This window comes from Cygnus olor, chromosome 22 (assembly GCF_009769625.2).
Source record: "Cygnus olor isolate bCygOlo1 chromosome 22, bCygOlo1.pri.v2, whole genome shotgun sequence".
In the NCBI taxonomy this organism is placed as follows: Eukaryota; Metazoa; Chordata; class Aves; order Anseriformes; family Anatidae; genus Cygnus; species Cygnus olor.
The window spans coordinates 7,447,123-7,465,237 of record NC_049190.1 but is presented as its reverse complement, the minus strand read 5'-3'; the positions used below and the strand labels follow the sequence as shown (position 1 = coordinate 7,465,237).

Here is an 18,115-nt window from a genome sequence, read left to right as displayed (position 1 = left end):
AGAAGGCCACAAATACCAATGCTCTTTGACTGGAGAAAAAAAGAAAAATATTAACTTTAACTCATGTAGCATTGTTCAGTGACAATGCCCAGGCATCAGAATAAAGTTTTTCTGCCATCCACTTTTTAGAGGACTGCAAAGACCTCCTATCCACCGGTAAATATGCAAACACTCAGAGAAGGTGGGATCCCGCAAAACCAAAAAATATTTTTTTTCTTCTGCAGGTGCTTTACCTCATGTCACTATAGAAGGCCCTCTCTATGTAGAAAAGAGGAAAGACCACAGCTCATAGTTTTGGGGGTCTTTAGACACTCAGTGAAGAAGACTTGCCTCTAATATTCTATTAATATGTATCCAAGTGTTAAAAGGCCTAAGCGATGGAAGAACAGGACTCTTCCTCTTTGCCATCATTTCAATAATCCTGAACTTTCATTTTGCCTATGACATTTGACAGCAAGCATGGGTCATTGGGGATCTACCTGGAACAGAAAAAGGAGCACTTTGGCTGGATGTGACTCCACTTTAGTATCTCAGTATCCAGGTTGAGTTCACCCAGGAACATCGGTGATCCTCCATTTGCTGTTCCTCATTTGAGATAATCAATTTCCATCACTGGTAAATCAAATAGTTATTTTGAAGGAAGAGGTGTCACTGAGAAGATGGGGCTATTTAAGACCCTTGTAAAATAAAATAGTACTAACAGGAATTATTCATAAAAATAACAGAATTGAATTGAGGTGGCCACCATTTTCATGGATCAAAAAAAGCCCTTTCCACTTCCAATGGCAGTTTCTCTAGACTATCAGGGACATGCACCAGAAAGCCACAGCATGGCAAAAGCACGTACTTTTCCCACCTCCACTCAGACATCTTCATCTAAAGTCACTTTCCAATTATTTTCCTCCAGTACTTGACCTCCTTATCAACTATGATGTAACTGCTGCTCTTGCATATCTCAGGTCAATAGAAACAAGGAAGACAAAGGGCTCATGTCACGAGACGGCGGAATCCCGACCACTCCAATGGATATTTATCTCTGGAGCACACTGCATGCACAGGGTTGTAAATGTACACCCAATACCTTCTGGGACTTAAATCATTACAATGGAGTACTTCTGAGGACAAGATAATTCTAGTTGTGTGCCTCATTTGTTACAGACACTTCATAAAAGGGAATCCTCGTCCAACAGCCCTGGGGACAGGCATGTGCCCGTCCATCAGCTGGCAGCTTCGTGCCCAAGACCTTCGGGATGCCACCTACTGGCAAGCAAAGAAGTCATCAGAGCTAATGTGAAACAGCACAACAGCCTGGAAGGTGACATTTTAATCAGCAGGTTCAGGGTCCCCACAAGGTCCCCACTGCTGGGCTGGCAGACGGGCCTCAGCACAGGCCTCCTCACAGCTCCACGGCTGCCTCCATTGGGAAACTTGCAGACAATCACCAGGATTTCAAGGCCTGAAGAGATAATTAGGAGGGATAGGAGCAACCCTGGGCCAAGATGAGGAGATCCAGGCCTCAGAGCAGCCAGACAGGCTCCTCGCTGTTGCCTCAGATCCACGTGGCAGGACAGCACATCCCTGGCAGTAGCCCTCTTCCTCTCTTTGCACTTCTCAACATCCCTCCAGACACCAGTGGTCTTTGATGTAAAGCTGATGTCTTCAGTGCAGCTGTCTTAACCTACCAGCTTCCAAACTAACTCATTCCTCCCCATGTTTGCCCCAAAAGCAAGTCTGACACCCCAAAAAATGGTAAGTGCTGCTGTTTACCACACATTCGTGTGGCACCTGGGCTGAGAGGATCCTGTCTCCTTCAGGACACAGGGGAGAACCTGCCCTCCTGCTCCTTTTCCCAACCATAAACTCACCTCCACCCTTTCAGCCAAGGGCAGAGTCACTACTAAAATGAACATTATTCCATACCCATTTTTTACAGCTCCCTGAATCACCTTCCTGCCGTGCCCAAGAGCAAGCAGCTGCCAGCGCCATTTAGCTGCAGCCCCCTGTCAATCCAGCCGCTGCAGTATTCCCACCCCAGCACTCCCCCCAGACTCCTCTGACCTTGAGCCACGTTCCAGCATGCCAGGCCAAACTGAAGCTAAAAGAAGAAAGGGTTTTTTTTTGCCAGCCAAACGCACCCTACACATTCGGTGCAGGGCCCTGTGAACACCAGAGCCAGCGCAAAGCAGGAGAGGAGGAAGGAAACTGCATGCTCAGGAACAGAGGGAGTTATTCAGGTTACCCACTCCACCTCCAGAAGCTGACAGCCTTCTCCAAGAAGACCTAGGAAAAAGTGATGTTTGCTTGACAGAGCGGCTGCTTCAGGGGCAGCACTGCCTGCAAGCTGCCGGCATGACAACAGCCTTGACTCGCAGCAAAACAGCATTAGATTCCAAAGACTGCATATTTCTGTTAAGCTGCAACACAAAATCAGTTAATCCAACCTCACTCTATAGTACTGTATGCAATCTAAACAAATAGCAAGTGCTGAGAATACTTTTATTTTTTCCTGGTTTATTTATTAAATTGCAGAATTACCAAGAAAAGAGTAATTTTAACTCACTTTCCCAGATTTCTGCTGTACTGACAAAACAATTGCAGGTTTTCAAAGAATCTAAATTTGGGGCAAATAAAACCCTCAGAATTAACTAAAATACTATGCCTTTAGTACAAGCAAGCTGAGTTAGATCATTAAATCTCGCACCAAGACACCTTAAAAAAAAAAAATGGTATTGAAGCCTGTGGCATTCCAAGAGAAAGCAATCAGACATTCCTGCAGCCCGGGCTCCTCAGTGATCTCTAAAGCCTTTGATCACTGACTGTCTTCATGCTGTCCTCCTGGGGTCTGGCAAAATGAGTGTAACAGCTGGCATATATACTTCATTAGCTTTTTGTGCTCGGAGGAATGGTTGGGAGCCCAGTAGCAACTGACAATCCGCCCATCAGCTTTGCAGTCTAACCTCTGAGGTTTATTGCTGGGTCTTTTGGTGGCTGGGAAATCCTTGAAGCAGCCACGAGCAAGCGACGCCAAGGCGCCCACAGTTATTTCGCACGTTTGTGGCCTGCACCTCTCCTGGAGCCGCCGCGCACCGAGGATGCGGCAGATGGATTTTTATGCCGGCATGCTCAGGTCTGAGGTCGCTCGAAGGCAACCCAGGCTGCTGCTGAAGCACCATTTTTATGAATGCTTAATGATCACTCCATCATTAGCATCAGCCTTTAAAAAGCAAATGCAGCACCTACAGTGTTCATTACCCTCCCCCTCCCCCCTTTTCAGGGTCTCAATCGAGTCAGTCAAGCATGCAAACTGATCCTGTCGCCAGCAAAAGCATTTCCTTTCACTGTGGTCAGCCAAAAGCAGGGGAAGAAAATGGAAGTGACTTGGAGTTATGGCACCAAAAAGGCCAGACAAGCAAGGAAATAATCAACTCCACATGAGCCACTTCTAGCCCATCACAATGCAAAGGGCCCACGACTAACCCCAGGAAAGGTCACCGGGACTATGGGGGTCAGAAGCTGAAAAAGGCAATAGTGAGCAGCTGCCAGCTGCAATAAGAATCAATGTGTTCCTAATTACACTCAGAAGAGAGGACCCGAGCACTGAGAAAAGTTGTGCTGTAGTCACAGCTTGTGTAAAAAAAAAAATTAAAAAAATTCAAGTGCTCCCGTTTTACACTCTCCACCTCAAGCACTGAAACTGCAGATTCTGTGTTATTAAATTACAGGAAGCCGAGCAATGTAGATAAGAAATCAGGCACTTACATAAGCGTTGGGGTCTTTTTTCTTCCTTTTTTAAAATACCATAACTAGGCATTTCTATTAGAATTATGGCATCATGAAAGACGGCATTTCAAGAGTGTAATAAAATTACGTACTTCAAAGGGATTTTTGGGTGCTTTTATAAAACTTTACAAAACAAACTGAACTCTGCCCAGCAGTCCTGAAAGCCCAATATTTTCTCTATCCTAAAACACACTTGAAAAATCTGAAAAGGAAAACCCCACAAAAACAGTTTGCTGACAGTGACCCTATAAAGCAAGTGTGAAAGATACAGAGATCAGAGAACACAATGAAACATACTCAAAGGCATCTACAGAAACAAACCAAATGGAAATGTATTTAAAATTACAAGAAACAGCACCCTTTGAAGTTGTGTTCATATTTATTTATTATGTTTTAAACTGGTAGTAAACTTTCTAGACTGTTATCGTAACAACTTAAAGAAGCTGCAGAACAAAACTGCACAACCTTTTCAATCCTTACCTTGAATTCCATTAACATCTCCAAATTTCTGCCCATCCCCATGCTTAGTGTCCAAATGAATCAGTGCTAAGCCCATGCTCAAATGTTTTCTATAAGCATTCATGCTTAATGAGTCAATTAGTATTTTCACTCTTGATAAGTAACATGCATTTTTATAATTAGTCTTCCATGACTGTGCACAAAAGGTCTCTAGCTTGCAAGTGATGGCAGCTTCATATTTGCTGCACGATTCAACCCGCGGTGCGAGACAGTGGCCTTCAGCTAGTGACAAAACCTGACAGCATTTTTAGGGCTAAAGTGTATTATCAGCTGTGCAACAATTTCAAATGGCACATTTTTGTTGCCATTAAGACAATGTTTGCTCAGGACAAAGGGCAGCAGATGGCAGGAGAAACTTGACTGGCACTGAGCAAAGGAGATGAATTCTGAACATGCAGAATGTGAATTTACTCAAACTCTTCTAAAGGTAAGGTTTGGTGTCATAGGACAAAGGAGACACACAAAGACATTAAGTAACTGAGAAAAACAAGAAGTATCAGTCTAAAAACATGAACAAAAAGTTGGACTGCCTCAAAGACAGAGAAGCAGATCTTTTGCTGAGTTGTTCACTGGATTTTTCTATTTTGCTTTCAGGCCTGGAAAGTCTCATGGTTGGTATCAGCTGTTGGACTCTGATCAAAGTTTAGCTTTCCATTAATCCTTTGAGTTATATGTGAGGCTGATAGTGAATTTTTTTTGAGAAGACAGTTAAGATTACTCAGATACTTAATTTGCACTCCAATATTTCGAAAACACCTTGACTTTAAAACCTCAGTCTTGGCGTACATATGGTCTTGATAGAAGAACGCATGCTTTGGCGTTGACTGAAGAAATGGATTTGAGAGCAGAGTGAAGAAAATTTAACAGTTTGTGTACTGTGCTTCTGCAGCACACTGCTCTCTTCCCTGTAAGAGAACACAGCTAAAAAAATTCCAACTCCGTATCCGCCACAGGCACATCCTGATCACAGACACTTGGAATTTGCATCCAGTGATAGCAGCACTGGTCACAGCAAGAGAGGCATCAGGAAAATGCACCCAAGTCACACTTTCTTGCCCACAAACTGGCATAACAATTAGGTTAATTTTATTATTAAACTTCAAAAAAAGCTGACACAGTCCCCCTGCTGCCACACTAATGAAGTGGGTATGGTTTCTGACTCTTCTAGCCTCCAGGGAAGAAAAAGAACAGAGCATTAGCCTAATATACAGTTCTGCTGTGCTGCAATTACGTTTAAATGCCTAAATAAGGGCTTTTAGACCCCAAGGGATCGAAAGGTATCATTAGCCTAACAGTTCTATCAGAGTAACCGTAGACCAAATAAATACAAAATTCTTGCCCTTTGCTCTTTAAGACCCCTGAGATCTCACCCTATTCTCATTTTTCTTCTTCCCCGTATCTTCAGCTCAACACCTGTACTGGTTCTCTCGCAGCACCTTATGACTTCCAAGGACAATTCTGCTCACCTCCAGTCACATACAAGGTATTTCTGAATGCTCCCCTCCCCTCATCAATCCTTTCCACTCTTCTTCCTGCAGGGCTGACCTGATCCTTGGAGCACAGCATTGTTTTTTACATTATTCAACCAAATAATTTTAGCAAGAACAAGATTTCACAGCCAGTTTATGCCAATCAGAATTCAGGCTACTGCTGAGGAGGGCAGCAACACCTTCCTTCAGGACCTGGCTTGCATCCTCCTATCTGCACCCACGACTGCATGGCCAGTGAGTCAGACCTACTGGCAGATCCAGCTGGAACCTCAGCCAAAGAAAAACGAGGTTTAGTTTTCACCTGGATCAGGGAGCGGTTTCAGCTCACCACGCAGTCTCAGAGCACAAGCACAAAGGAAGGGGTAGGAACCAACGTCCACAAAAGGGAACTTTGCACCCGAACAGCAAAAAGATTCACGTCAACCTACCAGGCACCTTTCCCAGTATCTTTAATAGACCCTGAACTGCAAGAATGTAGACCAAAATTAAGGGAAAATATCCAAAATCCAACTCCATGTGAGACATACCCATTTTCAATGAGCTAGGGGACTTGCAATCCTAATTATCAGAGTTACACATGCACATGAAGGACAATCACCCTTGTTTGTAAACTCTGATTCCTATAACCAGAATTGAGCACAATTTCAAAAAGGACTAGAACCACAGGCTTGCTCTGCTCATCAACAAAAACCTCTCAGATTCGCAGACAAAGGAGCTTGTGTCCATGCGTGCTGCCTGAAGGTCCAGCTTCTGCACTGCACTGATGCCTGCTCAGTTCTGAGACGTGAGAAGGTTCCCTGAAAAGAAGAGCAGCCATGGCTGAGCTGTACTAGAGGACAGCAAGCTCATTGCTGAGGTGACTCCGAATGAACACGGATACCTCAACAGCCTCCAGCAAGCAGCATCTCTAAAAAATGCAGGCAAATGCCTCTTGTAGATGCCTTGCCCCCAAGTCCAACTCCATCTGTTGTAACTTGCAGGGACGCATGCTCTCCGTGATCCCTTAAAGGGAAGCACAACTATTAAATCCACACCTGCAGCCAGAATTTACAGCAGCCCCATCTACTGCTGTCTTACATCATAGGCAATTAGGAGCCTGTGAACTCATGGCTGCAGGATATGGGAGGTGCGCTGGAAACAAGAGAGCAGAGCCTGTGTATTACAGCACAGTTGTTAGTCACCCTTCAGAATTCACTGCTTGTGGAGAGCTGAAATTATACATAAAAACAGAGCAATCGACTGTTTTTGACTCTTTCCTAAAAAGAAGTGCTACACTCTGCTTGAAATGGTTGTTCTCCCTTTTTACAGTAGTCCGTACTAGTCCATAGTTACCGTAGCACACCACGCCAACATGCACTGCTGCAGAACCGGGTCTCCAGGGTAGACACACAGAACAATGCTTATTAAAGAGCAAACTGGCTAACCAGTGACAGCTGAGGGAGAAAGCAGGAAAGAGTCAGTCTTTCTTCCCCTGATTAAAAAAAGCCTTCTAACAATTCATCTTTCGGCCTTACTGTAAGCTAACTGGGTAATTCGTTTTTTTACTGCCCTCCTCCCCTCCCTTCCCCCACGCTCACAGATCAAACCTGGTTTCAAAATTGAAGTCCAAACTCTTGGCCAAAAACTTGCTTCTGCCCTTCTTAATCTAGAGGGGAGGTATCCTGACAATGGACAAAACAGCCCCACCAGCTTGGGGCCTGGATAGAAGCTGTCTCAATGCAATGCCTGGCAAAAAAATAGAATTGAAAAATCACTTTGGTTGGGTCACCTTTTTGTTGCAAAAAATAAAAACGGGAGGCTGGCACCATCCTCCAACACTGTCCTCCAGCAGTGGCTGGTGGTGAAACACTGTGGTCCGAGGGCTCAGTTCCCATCGCCCTACTGCCCCGCGCAGGGCAGCACCAGCACCAACACCGACGGCCGGGGCCACATCCCCACTGCCCACCTGGAGAAACACCCGAGTGTTGCTGCAAGCCTGCCAGTGGCTGAGTCAGAGCCCCATGTCTCCTCCCGCCACCTGTGAATCATGGCAATGGCAGCTATTACCAGCATAACCAGTTCAAACACGAGCGAGTTAACTGATAGGAAAGTAGCTGGGTTTCATCGCAGGTATCAGGGAGAACTTTCTATCAGGTTAACCTGACCGAGCCGTGTTTTCACTCGCACAGACACATCCCGCGCTCTGACTTTGCTGAGCAGGGTTTCACTTCAGACATTCAAGGGCAGGCCCAAGCTTCTGGAAGACGTGCCCAAAGGAAGAGGGACACAATTACCAAGGCATCAAGACACAGAAAAGGGTCAAGGCTTCACAGCACGTCAGCTCACCCAAAAATGTAATGCTGAGCTCAGCAACACAGGGCCCCTGTGAAGATAACTGCTGCCAGGACCTATTCCATCCCACGTTAACATCCATCAGATAGCAAGAAAAACAAGATTAAGAAGCACCACGGCATTAGTCTTCATTTAAACTTGGCAATGGAAGCAAATGCTCTTTTTTGTTGGCTCCTCTTTGTGTTTTTAAAGCAATCTCAGACACAGCCAGAGAAAGGTGCCTGGACTTTTTAATATTCAGGGATTAGAACGGACACCACTTGTACACTTGCCAGACCACAGATAAGTAGTGAATGCTTAGGTTAAGCAGGCTAGCATCTGCCTCATGCAATATATACATTTCCAGAGTGAAAATAAACAGCTTCACACCTTTGGCTCAGAGAAGGACTTCAACTTCTTTTACGTCCTCAACCTGCAACCTATCCACTTGAGGAAAAAGGGTTGAAAGACTGAAGGTTACTCACAGTTCTCTTTTTCTAACCTACAAGAGCAAAGCTGAGAAGTTTTGGTCTCCCATTGCACCGGTCAGGCTAATTAGGGTCTTTGCCACAGCACTTCGTTTTGTGTTACTATAATCAGTAAGAGCTGTTTCAGGCAAACTCAAAACATACAGGTTGTCCAAGTGTAGCAGCTTCCAGAAGCAATAAGCATAAGCAATGACAAATGCACTAATTAGAAAAAATGCTAACTTAAGAATTAGACCATTTTTTCAAGTGCTCAGTTCAAAAGTACGTAATCCAGAAAACTACACTCCATTTTATTGCTACCACCAAATTCAAGATCTGTTTCTGTGATGACTTCCAGTGCTGCAGAGACTCAAGCGACACAACTGCAGATCCACCTACTTCAGTACCCACCATCTATTACCTGGTCCTAGACTCTTCTGCGGTTGATCCTGACTTGCACAGTGATCTGAAAGTGCAGTCTGCACCCAAAAAAATGCCTCAGTCTGAATATCTGAATTTAAAATTACATCATTAGGCCTGAAATTTCAACATATTTAGAAAGTTTTGATAACATTTCTAATTACATCCGTTGCCAGCTTCCTTCTACACCCTTACAAAGACTTAAAGTATACATTCCTATTTTGTTCTGCAACAAAGATTAGTGGCAAGAACAGAAAACATCTTCTGTTCCAAAAACCCTCAGGGTTTTCCTCCTTAGCTTGCATTTTATTAGAGGAAACTCAAATCTCCAAGCTGCAATACACTGTCACAGCAAAGCATTTAGGCAAGGAGCATCTGAGTGCTACACCAAAACGCACATTTTGAAAAGGCTGTTGAGAAACAAAGATTTCCTGAAGCTATTGCAAACAAAACAGATCCTCAGAAGTAACAGCCTTCAGCAAACTTTATGAAAATCTGGGCCTACACTTTAGTATATGCACACGTACCTGCAATTTGGAAACTTTTTTAGAGAGGGAAGTGGGGGGACAAGAGAAAAAACACATGCTATTGTTCAGTTTGACTCTGCAATATATTTAATCTACATGGAGTTAGAACATCATGCAGCAAACCTCTTCAGCTACCAGGAATCACGTACTGCCAACACAACCAGAACCCATTCCCCAGATGGGTAAATGCTGTTTTAAAGATCTTATCTTTACCCACACAGCAAATATAGCCTTGGGAAAAATTACAGCTGGAAGCTGTCACTAGCACTTCCAATGCCACCACATCCCCAGCGGAGGAACACCAGCTTTCACAAAACCAAGGCAATCCGACGCTGACGGGTTTCACTGACTTGACCTTGCGTGACGAGAGCATTTGCCAGCATGCAGACCGTGGTGCTGAGCAGAGGGCACCCAGTCAACCGTGGCCATCAAACACCGCAGGCCCTTTGAGTCCTGAGCCCACGTCCACCCAAGGAGGTCCTGGGGAATGGCCCTGGAGCAGCCCAATGGTGCCCATGCCACCGGGCCCCTTGAGATCCGCCACACCAAAGCGGCTCCAAAGCAGCCCAGGGGCTGAAAGCAGGCAGTGGCTCCTCGCGCTGGCTTGAGCAGCGGCAGGTCTGTGGGGGAAGTGTCAGAAGGGCAGGCAAACCTGGCACCTAAAACTCTTCCCCAGCACCAGGCGCGCTGCCTTGCACTGTGACCCCACGAGTCGCTTCACGGGCGGTGCAGCATGAGCCCCTGCCCACCCGCTTCCATGAGATCTGGTCGTGGGCTGAGGCAGCCCTTTCCCTGCGCTGCGGTGGGGCACAGAGGGACATGGCAGGCTCCTCGCACCAAGGACCACTGCCTTCAGGGCCCAACGGACTGCTCTGGCAGGCCCAGCACCAGCCCCCGCACCTCTAGTGGGGTAACGAGGAGAGGCAGGGGGCAAAGTGGGCTGCGGGCACCTCCCAAAGCCGAGCGCATCCCCTCCTTGCCCACCTGGAGCGGAGACACCTGACACGGTCCCATCCTCATCCCCCGCGGCAGGGGGCTGGGGCGCGGGCAGGCCGCTCTAGGATTTCAGCGGGCCTGCCGGATGAAACCGTGAAGAAAGAAGCTTTTCAGTGGGGGAGGAGAGGCACACACGTATTAAACGCATCATCTGTTTGGAGCGCTGGCTCCTACTTGTTCTTGGTTATATTATTCACTCAAGAGTGGATTAATCCATCACTGCAAAAGAATCTCCTGATCTCAGAGATAAAGGCAACAAGTCATGCACTGACTGTCTGTGGATCTTCCTGAAAATCTCCAGCCTCTTCCATACCCTTATTTGGGCTGATCTATCAGCTCTTCGCAAACAGGAAGGAAAAAAAAGGAAACAAAACCTGAAAAAATACCACCTAATGACAGTAACATTACTTGGGAAAACCTAGCTTGGGTCAATCTGGAAGTAGCTGGGGGATCTGAACCCAGAAAAGTCACCTTTGGTTTGCTTCAGAAGGCGTTACATTAACTGCCCTCAGCTGCAGCTCCCCACACTGGACTCATCCCCACAAGAGGAGCAGTCACATGGGGTCACCTTCTAAACTGGTGCATCAAAAGAAGAAATCACTCCTCTTAAGATTCTCTAGAGTGAGGCCTTTTAGCCAAACGAACGGTTTATTTTACTGGGTGAGAACTGTGACAGGAAAACCCCAAGTACCATCCCCTTCCTAGAACCAGAGCATCTCCAGCTACACCTCCACCAGAGCAGGTTGCCATCCAACACAGGGTGTCCACACAAGAACCGAAGATGCTGCAGTAGGAATGCAATCTCCAGTACCCAGCCATCCTCCAGCAATTCAGTAGATGACACAAAACAATGGGGGGCATCCAGGAACTACCTCCATGAGGGAGGACAGGGGTTGGAGAGAAGCCCCGCACCTCACTGCAGCTGCCAACCCATTGGGCAGGGAACTCAACCCACAAAACACATATTCCACCCCCACAACGCAAGCCAGTAGTGCCCAGCCCCTTCCCACAGTGGGGCAGCACAGACTCCTTTTGCCTGAGCTGATGCACCAAGGCCACAGTTATTGGGTATATATTTAGCTAGTAACACACAAATTCAATGCCGCAGCCTGCTGCAGGATGGTCGTACCAGGCCAACCCAGTCAGCACGCCTGCCAGCTGAGCACACAGCAGCTCAGCCTTGCAAGCCAGAAGGCACCAAGGACACCCAGCACCACTGCTGCAGCCAGCCAAAACCCACGGCGTTTCCCCCATTGAGCTCACTGCGCTGCCCTCAGCCTGGCTGAGCCCCTGGAGTGCCCCCATTCCACAGGGGAACTGGGCGGCATCTTTGTGAGCACCGCCAGGATGCCACGGCGAGCTGTAGGAGCATGCCTTACACCATCACAGAGCCCATCTTCCAGCAGCAGGCTGCTCGCAGCACAAGTGCTTCCCCGCCACCCCCCCCTCTCCTGGGGCATTTTTTACAGGTTCAGCATAAGAAAAACCAAGGTCTGCAAGGCAGGCAGACTTCGCACAACTCCAAGGTAGGAACTATTAACTTGTCTTTGAATTAAACAAATAAGGCTCAACCACTTGGTTCATTATCAGATACAATGGTTAAAGTCTGCGGGGAAAACTAAACAGCAAAATCTAGCATATAAATCAAAGGCATGATCAGACAGACAGGTGAGGCCGGGGGTGCGGTTTCACATTACAGCTAAGCCGAACTGAAGGCCCGCCGCTGCCAGAAGGGATGGTCTCATGCCCCCGGCACGCTCTGCTCCCCCCGCCGCCAGTCCCTCGGTCCCTCCTGCTGCTTTTGGCATTGCCCCCAGCTGCCAAGGTGGATAAGAAAAAAATATTCCAATTGAGCTGGCTTATCTTGCTCTGGTTTTTGGTGGATTTTTTTCCCCCCTGCCATTTTAGTGAGCTGAACAAGTTTATATGGGACATTTCTAGCAAGGGGCAGGAGATGGGGAACAGCAAGCCCTCCCCCACAGCAAGGCAACCAGCCCTTCGCTCAGCTGCAGCTACAGCATCCAGCTAGGCCGTGAGAGCACGGCTTTATGAGACAGCTAAGCCAATTTAAAAACCGGCTGCTGCCAGAAGGGGCCAACCCCCCCCGCCACTGCGGCCCCCCCGAGGCCTCCCCAGCAATCAGCCTGGAGGATTTGGCAGCTCCCTAGCTGCAGGGCAGGTCCCCGAAGCGGTCAGTTCAGGGCTTGCTCTCGGCAGGCAAGCTGCAGTCAGCCCCCGCAGCCAGACCCCACTGGGGGAGGCAGGCACCTGCAGCATCCCACTGTGCAAGGCTGTGCCCGAGGAGCCACAGAGGGGGAAAAGAGGCCTCAACCTGGCCAGAGGAGCTCAGGCAGCTCGTAGGAAGGGGGATCGGAAAGCAACCCACCTTGTGTGATTGTTTTCCCCGCTGCTAAAAGACAGCAGGTATTTCTCATGTAGGAAGAGCAAGCAGGGGCTTAATGGGAAAGACAGGCAGCGTAGATGCACAAGTCAGTCCCTAGGAGGGACAAAAAAGCTTTTTACCCTGCAGGGATAACCGCCACAGGATAACCAGCACTGAAACAGAGATGAGCTGGGGAAGCTGAGTGGAAAACTGTGACACGCTCAGCCCTGGAAGATGCAGTAAGCCATCTAGCAAGAAAATTGCTGGAAGAACACTCGAACAACAACAAAGTATGCACATACACAGGCAACTATCTATTCCAAAAATTCTTGAGACAGGGTAATTGGAGACTACTCTTGTTAACTCAAGAAGCCTTCATGCTGAATTTGCCGTGGAGACTGGAGGAGTAGGAGCAGGAAGAGGGAAGATATCTCCCTGGAGCAAGAAGGATGAGATACAACAAGTTCAGACGGGATTTTGAAGTCAACAGCAGAGACTCATCAGATGTTACACTACAGAACATCTTGCAGAACCATGCAGGTCACTCCACTGGGCCTGGACAAGCACAGCAAGGGAGCGAGATGGCACTGAGAGTCCTCTGGTCCCAGCAGCAAAAGACAACAATACCCCAGAGCGAGACGTCAGCATGCCACAGCAATATGCCTCAAGAACAGACCTGGTGCCAGCAACCCATTAACAAATCAGACCGAAATAGCAAAGAAGCATACAGAGAACACAGTTCAGTCCCCACGTACCAGCTTTAAGAGCAAGTATTGCTAGGAAAGCTGGAAGTTCCATTTAAAGAGAAAGTTTGATCAACTACACTTGGTACAAGCAGAATTGATCAGTATCAGCTGTTTGATGTGAATGCTAGATTCCCAAACATGCAACGGCATCGTTTCCCAAGTACTTCTACTTGTTTGGTCTTAGAAGGGCTGACACATCATCTGTATCTGAAAACTTGTGCGTAAATAAGAGCAAGCTGTCAGTTAAATCAGAGAAAGTTGAAGAGACCAAGAAGAGACCAAAGACTCCAAACAAAGAAAATGTGCTACAGATGGTGGGCTTTTTTGTTAAAAACAAAATTTCAAGCAATAGGATACTTCATTACGCAGCATTAAATGCTGCAGGAGGAGGGAATTAATTCAGTCTACTTCTCTTCTGCATTTGGAAAATAGAGGTTCTACTCACAACATAAGGTTAAAAAAGTTAACAAGATTTTAAGCAGCATAAACAATCATTTTTGATCAGCCTCACCCCAGTTACAGACAGGATTCACTTCAGAACCTCCCTGGACCACTGGAAAACCAGAAACCAGATAGAGAAATACTGCAGCAAGTGAGAAAGCTGCATGACTCAGCTGAAGCAGAGCCACTCGCAAGTCCACAGAGCGTAAGCAAATCAGTCGACGCAAACTGACTGTACACAGAAGGGTCAGGTCTTCAGTACCCACTCACGCAAATTACATGTTGCCTAACAAAGGACATTAGGCAGGTTTATAAGCTGCACACAGCATGCCAACCAGAGTGGTTCCACATAAAACATTATCTGAAATACCAGATCTCCGCAGGTTTGAGAGAGAAGTCTCAGTCTCAAGGCTTCCTCGGGAGACACACTAAATTTAAGGGTTTTAAGCCCCACTGGAACCACATTCACCAGCAGCAAAATCCACAGCTGTCACACAGACCTAACAGCAGTCACAGGACAGGGTACTACAGACCTGAGGCAATCCAAATAAATGCGACAACAAAATGCATCTTAATGTAGTTTTGCATATGTCTGTATGCCCGAGAAGGCACAGCACAAGTGGCACCAGCACACTGGACTGAAGCGCCAGCAGATCACAGCAAACAACCACCTCCACGTGAGCTGGAACACACAGGGACCGCTACTCAGGACCACAGCACTGTATTTAAAAGAAAAAACAACACCCAAGATTCGCATCTTAAGCATGGAAAAGTTAAAGATACCAAGGTTTCCCAGTGCAGATTAAGAGACCTTATAAGAGGAAACAAGTAAAACAAACTCTTACAGACAGCATGAGGAGCAGGCGTGGTGCAAGATACAAGCAAGCCAGGTGAAGTCTAGTGCCTGCTCACAACCAGAATGAAAAATAGCTCACACCACCTCCACACATTAAACGTCTCTCACAAAGCTCACGTCACAGCAGCAAGGAGACACGCACACACACATGTGCACATGTACAAACCGCCGCTCAGATGCTGCTGCCTCGGCAAACAGCTTCCCACGGCACGCACCGTGCCAGCGCCGCACAGTTGGCGACCCAGCCATCAGCACCAGGCACTGCTTTAGCGAACAGCTTCATCCTGAAAACGGTTCAGGCACCGCATGCTTCGCAGCTAGGCTTTTCGGAGGCTGAAGCTTTGCTGTCCTTATACCTCAGGGAGGTGCCTAGAGCGGGATCTTATCTCGAGCAGCCACCAAATTCACTCCAGAGGGCTCGGTGCAGCCCAGCACTCTGTCAGGCAGAAGGGGTCTGCTCAGCAGCAGGCAGAGGAGGATTTACGAGATGACGAACGCCAGCACAGCCACGCGCTCATGCAAGGGAATCAATTGCTTTGCTTCACAATTTCCACATCTGCAGAAGCGGTCTTGAAACAAGCAAATGTATTTTTAAGCTTTGACAGTTAAAATCCTCAAGTGACATCACCTGAAGCTGCAGCACAGCTGCCTTATTCCTCCGGCGCAAGACCGCGCCAAAGTAAGCACGAGCCGCGCTTTACGGGCTCGCGGCACACCTTGAGATAATGCAAGCGCTGCCGGGACTCGCCCCCCCGGCAGCCAGGGCTCTCCTTACCCGGTTCTCCCTCGCTCCCGGGGGCACGAAGCCCACACCCGGCAGCACCAAGCCAGCAGAGGGAGCGCACCGGAGCGCACCGGAGCCCCGGTCCCCCCCCCACACGCACCCCGCGGCTCCCGGGCACCGCAGAGCGGGGTCCGCCCGCCCGCCACCTGCCGCGGCGGCGCCCCGCTCCCTGCCCTCCGCCGCCGCCGCCGCGGCGGAGCCGGGGGCTGCCGGCGGGGCGCAGCGCGGGGCTCGGGGACCGCCCCTCCCGCCCCCCGGGAGCCCCGCTCAGGTGCCGCCGCCCCGCTCCCGCCGCGTTACCTCCGGGCCCGGCCCCCCGCTGCCGGCGCCTTCCAGGCGGGGCGGGCGACCCCGGCCGGGCGCCTCCGTCCTGCACCGCCCGCTGCCCGCCGCCACCCCCGGCCGCGCCGCCCCCGCCCCGCGGATCGTACCAACGGCCGGCGGGGGGGGGGGGGGGGGGGAAGCGCGGCGCCGGCCCCCGCGGGCGGCAGCGGGGCGGCGGGGCTGCGGGCCCTTTAAGGCGAAGAGGGGAGGGAGGGGGGCGGGCCGCGCACCGCGGCGGGGCGGGAGGTGCGCGCGCGGCCCCGGGGGCTCCGCACCGGGTTGGGGGGGGGGGGGGCGGCTCGCAGCGCGCTCCGGAGCCCCGCGCGGTCGTGGCGTGGAAAGCGCGTTCCCGAGATCCGCGCGCACCTCGGCCCCGCGCGCTTCCGTGCGCCCCGCGCAAATGGGGGGGCTTGGTCGCAGCGGGGGGAGCGCGGTCCTGAGCACTGTGCAGCAGTCGGCCCCGAGCACCGCACGTCTTCGTTCGTGCGCCCCGTGCAAGCGGGAGCTTGCTTGCGGCATGAAAAGCGCGTTCCCGAGCAACGCTTGGATCCGCAACTTCCACCCGTGCAAACTTCACCTGTGCACGCCCGCGTCTTCGTGTGCCACCCCACGCCCCCCCCCAGGCGGGGGGTTGCTTGCGGCATGAAGAGTGCATGCACCGAGCAGCACGCAATATTTGTACCTGTGCAAATTGCACCCGTGCAAACTTCACCCGTGCACCCTTGTATCTTCGTGTGCCCCGTGCAAGTGGGGACTTGCTTGCAGCACGAAAAGTGCATGCCTGAGCACCACGCAAACTTCACCCATGCAAACTTCACCCATGCCCCACGCGTCTCCGTGCCCCCATGCAAAGGTCGTCCCCATGCCAAGGCTGTTCACACACCCACGAGGCCTCACAGGACCTGTTGCAAGCCCCTCCGTTGCCCGACTCACCTCTCTGCCCTTGCACTGCAGAACTTTTTGCAGCCAGGCAGGAGCTGGAGTTGCAAACCGTGAGGCTTAAAAAGCAGTACGAAGGCTCTGGCATGGGAGCTCTGCAGGAGCGTCGTGCTGCAGAGGGGGAGTTGCTTGAGCCTTTCCAGAGAGCGGGGCCAGGCAGGGCTGGAAATGCTCCTCCACTCTGCACACATGCTCTGTGCGTGATCCTCCAACAGATAACGCCAAAAAAAAAAAGCCCTGCTTGGGCAGACAGCACTAAAACCAACAAAAGTGGGCTTATCTGGGCTTGGAGCGCGTCCAAACTCAAACCGCAAGAAGATCATATTAAGCATTCGGGAAGCTCCCATCATTTGCAGCGTAATTTAATATTAACAGCTCGCTAAATTGCCCAGCATTAAACCTAATCTTTGGAATTAAACGTTGAACCGGGGCATTACGGCTCCGTCTCCTGTGCTGCGCCCAAACCCTTCACTGCTTTTTCCAGCCCCTTCCAACAGGCTGTTTGTCAAGGCCAGCAGGGATGTTGCCCAAAATGACCTGTTTTTGGACTTGCACTGCTAAATTTAGGTTGGGCCTGCATGTGGCGGTTGCGGGCTGGAGAAGGGATTTTTGCCCAGGAAGGGTTTCACGTGAAAAGGCCTCAGTTTGTGGAGTTTTGGGCAAACCTGGGAGGCCAACAGGCTGTGCTACCCTGTGTTTACCAGCCCTAATTTTATCCCTGCAAAGGTTTCCTGCAGGACGTAATTATTTCCACAAGTGCAAAAGGGAAAAAAAAAAAAAAAAAAAAGAAAGGAAGATTGAGAAGAAGCACTCAAAGTCCCCAAGCTGCCAGAACAGGGTGGGTGCGGGCACCTTCCATGGAGATCTGGGGTCAGGAGGAAATGTTTTTTAGTGAAGAAAGCACCCAAAACAAAGTATGAGTCAGGCGGTGAGTTAAATCACTACACACATCCGTTGCATGGTCAGGGAAAGTGGAATAAGCAGGAGATATGGGGACACCAAAAGGCTGGCACCTGCCAGAAGAGCTGAAGCCTCAAGCATCGCCCTGCAGAGAAGCCTCTGCTGGGAATTTGGGAAGAACCTGGACGACACCACACCGCTTTGATGGCCGAGATGTACAGCCTCGATCTCTG

General features: G+C 49.5%; 1 protein-coding gene across 6 annotated transcripts in view; it reads right to left on the bottom strand.

Moving 5' to 3' along the window:
- CDON (cell adhesion associated, oncogene regulated) overlaps positions 1-17,127 on the bottom strand; it is a 57,398-nt gene extending 40,271 nt beyond the window's left edge. For 3 of the 6 annotated variants that reach the window (XR_005814247.1, XM_040534316.1, XM_040534320.1), the window contains exon 1: positions 16,977-17,127. The gene's annotated coding sequence lies outside the window, so the exon portion shown is untranslated. Of the gene's footprint in view, positions 1-14,924; positions 15,479-15,563; positions 15,782-16,019; positions 16,132-16,976 lie in introns of those variants that run through there. The other 3 variants (XM_040534317.1, XM_040534318.1, XM_040534319.1) reach the window with 3 other exon arrangements.
- Between the last annotated feature and the right edge of the window lie 988 nt (positions 17,128-18,115).